Source organism: Solanum stenotomum, chromosome 10 (genome assembly GCF_019186545.1).
Source record: "Solanum stenotomum isolate F172 chromosome 10, ASM1918654v1, whole genome shotgun sequence".
NCBI classification, from domain to species: domain Eukaryota; kingdom Viridiplantae; phylum Streptophyta; class Magnoliopsida; order Solanales; family Solanaceae; genus Solanum; species Solanum stenotomum.
Window position 1 is genome coordinate 15,313,692 of NC_064291.1, and position 8,315 is coordinate 15,322,006.

Below are 8,315 nucleotides of genomic sequence, written 5' to 3' on the forward strand. Positions count from 1 at the left end.
TCACAAAGGTTCAAAGAACTCTCTCAAATATTATTAATATCAATCTAAATTGTCTTTAATGAATGAAAAGGACTCCTATATATAGGAGAAGGGGAAAAAAACGTCCAAGGACCCTAGGAAGACAATTACAAGGAATCCTACTCTAGAAAGGAAATAAAGTAACCTAACTAGGAACAAATTTAGTACTTCTAGGAAAGCATTAAATGGTACTTAGGATACCATAAATAGACTAAGGAAAATATTAATAACCTATATATAAATAAATAAATAAATAAGGTAAATCCCAACTAGGAAAAGAATCTTGACAATCTTGGAAAGTTTGACTAGTCTTCTCTCAAAACTTGGGCAGAAAGCAACTCTTGTTGTGGCTGATTCTTGGACTCTTCTTGACCTTATTTGCACGAAAATGGCCCTTAAAATTCCTCATCTTGGGCTTGAATTTAGGCCACCAAATAATTGTAGCATTTGTACAATTCCTCTCCCTTGGGCTTGAGCTCTTCTTCCCCAATAAGACACCTTTGGATCAGCGATTGAAGCCCATTGAGCTTATCATTGAACTCCTTGGTTTGAGATCTTGTTATGGGCCTCCTTGGAGTTTCTAAAGCTTCATCCTTGTCCTTCAATGGAGTAGAGCTTCCTTGGATGCTATCATTTGGGATTTAATTAGTTAATTAATTATGGTCTTAGGAGGTAGGTTAGATAGTTAAATAACCACCTATAAATAGTTGATAGAACCCTAAACTAACCACTTTATGTCATTCATCTAAAGACCCCAAAACTCTGTCCAAAAATCATCTCTCTAGAAGAAGAAGAAGAAGAAGAAGAAGAAGAAGTAGAAGAAGAAGAGAAGAGGGCAGCAACCTTAGTCGATTTGTCCCATTGATTCAAGCTTTGTTTAGGGCTTTGATCGAAGTTATGTGAAGCTTATTCATCCATTGGTTCTTCCACCCATGTAGCCCCCATAGGTTCCCCCCAATTGTGAATTCAAAAATCCAATTCTAGCTAGGGTTGTGATTGCATTGTAGGTAGGGCTTGGATGTGATTCCAATCTAGTGCATAGTATCCAAGTATGATTGAATTGTCTTTGTTTAATGATATATGATGATTTCATGTGTTTCTATGGTAAACCCTAACCTAAGTTGATGAATGTGATATTTGTGAGTCGATGTCGTTAGAGGCAAGGTTGAAGGTTCTTGACTGATCTTCCTAATCCAATGTTATATAACAGTATTTGATCAAAGTTAGGATCATATAATCATGAATTGAGCTAGACACTATTTTCTATGATTGATTTTGACTTGTAATGATAAAATTGAACCTCTAAGGCAAATTAGGACTAAGATCACCTAGTATCAAAGAATGTGATTGAATGTCTTGTAATTTAAGTTCATAATATGCTTCCATGTTGTAGTTTCTTTGAGAATGAGGATTCATTGTCATGAATGATGATCATTAGGGCTTAAGAAAGAAGCTAAAATTATCAACTTTAGATCCTACGGCTTTAAGAGAAAAATCCACATATGAATCTAAGGCTAATGAATAGAATTGTGTCGAGACACCTTTAACTACCTATATCACCTTATGAATCATAGATGGCAGGAAGTAATAGAATCAGTTAGGTCATAATGATATACTTATCTAATGAAAAATTCTGGAAATCATGCTAGGTATGGATATGAATTTAACATGAAAGACTTCTCAGATAGTAATGGTTTTAGGGTTGAAGGACTTCTCCTAACTAATTGAACCTAAGGCTAGAGAGCCTTTATACCTAGGTCATGGATTGTGATAGTTGCTCACACATGGTCAAAAAGAGGTATCAGCATGGGTTGGTGGTCACGAACCCCTTTCCATTTACTTGAGTCCCACTATTGACTTAATTATTATCTTGTGGGATTTATGCCTAGCACCGAGAGGATATTGAAATGAGATGTAGGTTCCCACCTAGATGGGTTTGGGCTTCCATGGAGGTTCCCACCTAGCATAGTTTTGGCTTCCCGCATAGGATCTCTCACCTAGAAGAATCTTGATTTCCCCAAGTGTGTATCATGAGATGGAAGCGTCACCTAGTGGAGTTTGGGTTTCTAGTAGAAACATTCGTATCCCACAGCTACATGCCCCGTACGAAGTTAGCTAGTGAATCCGACTAAGCTAACAAACCGGTTCCACCTTGGCAAGTGGACCAACCCTTGGTGGCGTGGGTAACACTATGAGAGATCATATGTTCTCATGTCAGATAAGGCTATCTCCCAATTAAACAAGATTAGTAATGAACTAAGACTATGCCAAATGTAGAATCTCCTAGAGTCCAAACCTCATGGGCCAAGATTATGCCTAAAGTAGCATCTCCTAGGGTCCAATGCAAATAATGGTCTAAGATTATGGTTGAAGGGGCATCTCCTAGATACAAAACTAAATGAACTAAGAGTATGCTTTATGTAGTGTCTCCTAGAGTTCAAGCTTAATAAACTATAATGTACTTGATTTAGTATATCATAGGGTTCTAAGTTATGAGGGACTAGTACATGTTAGTAAAGGACCTCATAATGTTCAAAGTATAAATGGACTTAGAGGTCCTTGAGTAAGGCCTCATAGAGTCCATAATAATAATAAAGAATCTAGACGTGCTAAACGACGTATCTCATAGGGTCCAATCTTAAAATGAACTAAGATCATGCTTTAAGTAGCACTTTCAAGAATTCAAGTTTAATGAACTTAGATTATGTTTTAAGTAGTATTTCCTAGAGGTTCCAATCTGATGAACTAAGTTGTACGCAGTATAGTATATCTTAGGGTTCAAACAATAAGGGACTAAGATAGACCTAGTAAAGTATCTCCTAGTGTTCCATGCATTAAATAGAGGGCTAGTCTCTAAGTTAAGGAACATGAGTATGATGACCTAAAGAAGTACTTAGTATGAGTAGTAGTATGGGATGTTACTCATGCCTTGCACAAGTATGTCTAAGGGTTACCTTATGTGTGTTGTCTTACATGAGTGATGCTTGATGGATTGTAGCCATATATGCCTTCCAAGATAGAGTTGACTAGAGGTGATAATTCCTTCGTCTACATAAAGTAAGCCAATAGTGATACCAAAGGAGGGTGAATATGACTAGGATGACTTCAAGGTTATGCTTAGTGTGGAGGGTATTATGGGATGCCTTTCTAACATTGCAAAAGTGTCTTTTGAGGTTACTTAGGAGTGTGTTGCCCTTATGGTAAAGAATGCTTCAGAATTAACTATGCTTATACACCATGATTAAGATGACCAAAAAGGGATACTTGGCTTGGGTGGTATTATGGTATGATATTCATGCTTCGCACTTGTATGCTTTTGAGGTTACTTGAGAATGGTTCTATTATAGTATTGATGACTAAGAGTCAATTGTACTTATATTGTTATGATTTATCTCTTATGCTCATTAACTATGTCTCATGTTGACTTGTGTTCATACGATGTTTATATTGGAGATTTTGGCTATGACTGTGATGATTCTATTATTATCTCTTATGGTTATGTCTTATGTTGACTAACCATTTAAGATGCTTTTATATGTTGTGCTAACTTTCATACTTTGAACATTTTGTACTAATGTATATTGCCTAGATCTAATCAAATGTAGGGTTGAGGAGATTAAGTTTCTTTTGGAGGCTAGATTTCTAAGAGGCAAGAAGACTTGAAGATTTGGTGAGTCCTCAAAGCTTCGAGGACGAACCTATACATCCCTTATGTCTTTTCTTTATATTTTAGACTTTGTATGGGCTGCGTCCCAAGACTTTTTTTCATGAGTTTTAAATAGATGGTTTGAGACAAAGCTTTAGTAAAGACTTCTGCTTGTTTATGAAAATGTTTTCGATTGTGTGGATCGAAAGAAAGTTTTAAATTTTCTCGTATTTTCAATTATCTTATGTTAAGCATGTGCGAAGGGCTTGTATGTGACCCCTTCGGGGTCAACTACGCTATGTTTTGTTTAGGGGGTACCCCTTGGTTGTGACAAACTTGGTGTCAGAGCATAAGGTTTTGGGATAAATCTTAGGATGTCTCAAACCACGTCTAGTAGAGTCTTGTTCATTGGTGTGAGTCACGACACATCTATGATTGAGAGGCTATAGGACGTGAGGAAAACTTCATTTCTTCATTCTTTAAGACGTGCTATAAAGTTTAGATCTGGTAGGTCTTTCTCCTAACCTTTACCCTATGTTTTTTTAGGTGATGGCTAATACTAGGGCTAATTTTAGGAGAATTGAGGAAGGTGATAAGGGGCAAGAGGTTCCTCTCTAAGTTCCTCCTCAAGATCCTAATGATGAAGGGGTCAGGACTAATGTGGAGATAAGGGCGGCTTTTCAAACTTTGACCCAACTCATGACGGTTCAAACTCAAGCCGTCACTACTCAAACTCAAGCCCTAACGGCTCAAGCCAACCGAGTAGTTAGGACCCGGATAGAGCCCAATGTGAGTACCACGGCCTCATGGTTGAGAGATTTTACTAAGATGAACTCACCTTTCTTCTTTGGTTCCAAAATGAATTAAGACCCCCAAGAGTTTTCAAATGTGGTCTATAAGATAGTGGAGGCAATAGGGGTCACCTTTATTGAGAAAGTCGAGTTGGCCGGGAATCAATTGAAAGATGTGGCCCAAGTGTGGTACACATATTAGAAGGACAATAGGCCCATAAGAGCAGGTCCCATAAATTGGGAAGTATTCGAGAAGGCAAACTTGACAGGTTCTTCCCTTGTGAGAATAGGGAAGCCAAAGTTGAGGAGTTCATCAACCTTCGCCAAGGGGGTATGAGTGTCACAGAATACTCTTTGAAAATCACTAAGTTGTCCATATATGCCCCCTTTTTGGTTTCGAATCCAAGGGATGAGATGAGTCGCTTTGTTACCGGTGTGTCCAATGTTATAACAAGAATGCCGAGAGGCAATGCTCCATGACAACATGGATATCTCAAGGTTGATGGTATATGCTCAACAAGTTGAGGAGTCAAGGCTTAAGAAGAAAAATAGGGAAGTTAAGAGACCTAGAACCGATGATGGGGATTTCTCCAATTCTAGCTCTGAGGGATATGATCAACCTAGGACCCAACAAAAGTTTTCCAATCAGGGGAGGGTGTTTAAACCTAAGCCTCTAAGAGGGAGTAATAGTGAATCCATGTTTCTTAAGCCTACTTTCTCCAAGTGTGGGAGAAAGCATTATGGTGAGTGTCCTGCTAGAAATGAAGTGTGCTATGGTTGTGGTGATAAGGGTCACAAGAAGAGAGATTGTCCAATCCTTAAGGCTAAAGGGAGGGAGGCCGAGTATAATGCTCCCAAGTATTCATAGGTTTTATGCTCTACAATCTAGGGAAGATCAAGAGTGATCTCCTCATTCCCTTCTTCTATGTGTTTCATGCCTTTGTAAAATTTCCAGATTTCTTGTCTTTCATGACTTGTTATGTTGGATTTTGAAGTTATTTTTAGTATGCATGATTTAGAAAAGTTGTGTAGTCTTACCCCCAAGTGGTGGATAGTGTGCCTATCTAGTAGGATTATTGTGTGCCTTATGTGTTTCCATGATTTCCTTATATGCATGTTCATGAAATTGCTTATGTCTTGGTAGAAATGCTTTATATGCATTAGTTGTCTCATGTTGTAGTGCATTTGTAGAATCTGCATATACACTTCATGAGTTGAGTAAGACCATGCCCTAGTTTTGGAGTTGAAAGATGCCTCTATGAATGAATGCCTTTTGAGAATTATTTCGTAATTAGGCTCCATGAGTTCATGTTGAGCATGTTTAAGTTAGGGTATGTTTGTTCCTCCTTAAAAAAAAAAGTAGAAATAGGAATTGATGCTTTTTTGGGTTGGTAAAAGTAGTTCGTACTCCCTCGAGTTACATTGAGTGAGTTTGGTTTTGAAGTGGAGATTTTCCTTTGTTGTGTGCATACTATGTGTAGTTCATGCATATTGGGATGCTAAGTTAGATTTTAGACTTTAATAAGTGTTTAAAGTGTCATTCAAGGACGAATGTTCCGAAGTGGGAGAAAATGTAACACCGCATAAAAACTACTATAACCTAGCTAATGCTTGACCATATCAAGTAGGTGAAACTAGAGCCTCACATGTGAGTTTAAAGTTGGAAAATGGATTAAGTGTTGTAAAATGGTTTCCCAAGTGAAGGTTGAGGAATTTAGGGGTTAACGTCAAGATACGACTATAACCCCCGAAAATTAGTGAGTTGAACTAGTGTGTTGTACAGTCTTGTAGTGGAGTTTTGGAGTGTTGTATGAGGGTTAAAAATCAAAATAAATGACTCCCCTACTTAGAATGACATATCTAGGGATTAAACATCCGGGTACGACTCCCCAAGGACCACCCAAGGGGTCCTTGAAGAGGACTCCAAAACAGTCCACTTTTGGTGGTTCACAGTAGCAAACCACACCCAATAGATCTATCTACGGCTCGTGGGTCATGGGGGTGGATCAGGCCTGCAAAATGTGAGTCTCTGACCCAAACCACGGAGAGTAATTCAATCAACGATCCGTGGATGGTGAAGTCGTGAATGCTACCAATTTTCAGCATTTTAGTTTTAAGTTTGGTGTTTGGGATTTGATTAGTTAATTAATTAAGGGCTTAGGGGGCGGTTAGATAGTTAAATAACTACCTATAAATAATTAATAGACCCCTAAACTAACCACTTTAAGTCATTCATCTAAAGACCCCAAAACTCTCTCCAAAAATCATCTCTCTAGAATAGAAGAAGAAGAAGAAGAAGAAGAAGAGGGCAGCAACCTTAGTCGATTTTCCCCTTTGATTCAAGATTTATTTAGGGATTTGATTGAAGGTATATGAAGCTTATTCAACCATGGGTTCTTCCACCCATGGATCCCCCATAGATTCCACCCAATTGTGAACTCAAAAACCAAATTCTAGCTATGGTTGTGATTGCATTGTGGGTAGGGCTTGGATGTGATTCCACTCTAGTGGATAACATCCAAATATGATTGAATTCTCTTTGTTTAACGATATTATGATGATTTCTTGGGTTTCTTTGATAAACCCTATCGTAAGTTGATGAATGTGATATTTCTGGGTTGATGCCATTAGATTTAAGGTTGTAGGTTCATGAGTGATCTTCATAATTCAATGTTATATGTTGTAATTGATCAAAGTTAGGATCATATAATCATGAATTGAACTAGTCTAGTATATGATTAAACTTGACTTGTAATGACGAAATTGAACCTCTAAGCAAAATTAGGACTAAGATCACCTAGTAAGAAAGAATGTGATTGAATGTCTTGTAATTTAGGTTCATATTATGCTTCCATGTTGTAGAGTCTTTTAGAATGAGGAGTCATAGTCATTAATAATGATCATTAGGGCTTGAGAAAGAAGCTAATATGATCAACTTTAGATCCTAAGGCTTAAAGAGTAAAATCCACATATGAATCCAAGGCTAATGAATAGAATTGTGTTGAGAAACCTTTACCTACCTAGATCACCTTATGAATCATAAATGGTAAGAAGTGATAGAATCACTTAGGCAATAATGATATACTTGTCTAATGAAGAATTCTAGAGATCATGCTATGTATGGATATGAACTTAACATGAAAGACTTCTCACATAGTAATGGTTTTAGGGTTGAACAACTTCTCCTAACTAATTGAACCTAAGGCTAGAGAGCCTTTATACCTAGGTCATGAATTGTGATAGTTGCTCACACATGGTCAAAAAGAGGTATCAGCATGGATTGGTGGTCAAGAACCCCTTTCCATTTACTTGAGTCCAACTATTGACTTAATTATTATCTTGTGGGATTTATGCCTAGCACCGAGAGGATATTGAAATGAGATGGAGGTTCCCACCTAGATGAGGTTGGGCATTCATGGAGCTTTCCACCAAGGATATGTTGGGCTTCCCACATGGGATCTCTCACCTAGAAGAGTATTGATTTCCGTAAGTGTGTCTCTTGAGATGGAAGTCTCACCTAGTGGAGTTTGGTTTTCTAGTAGCAATCTCCATATCCCATAACTACATGCCCCGTAAGAAGTTAGCTAGTTAATCCGACTAAGCTAACAAACCAACTCCACCTTGGCAAGTGGACCAACCCTTGGTGGTGTCGGTAACACCATGAGAGATCATATGTTCTCATGTCGGTTAAGGCTATATCCCAATTAAACAAGATTGATAATGAACTAAGATTGTGCTAAATGTAGAATCTCCTAGAGTTCAAACTTCATGGGCTAACATTACGCCTAAAGTAGCATCTCCCAGGGTCCAATGCAAATAATGGCCTAAGCTTATGCTTGAAGGGGCATCTCCTAGAGGCC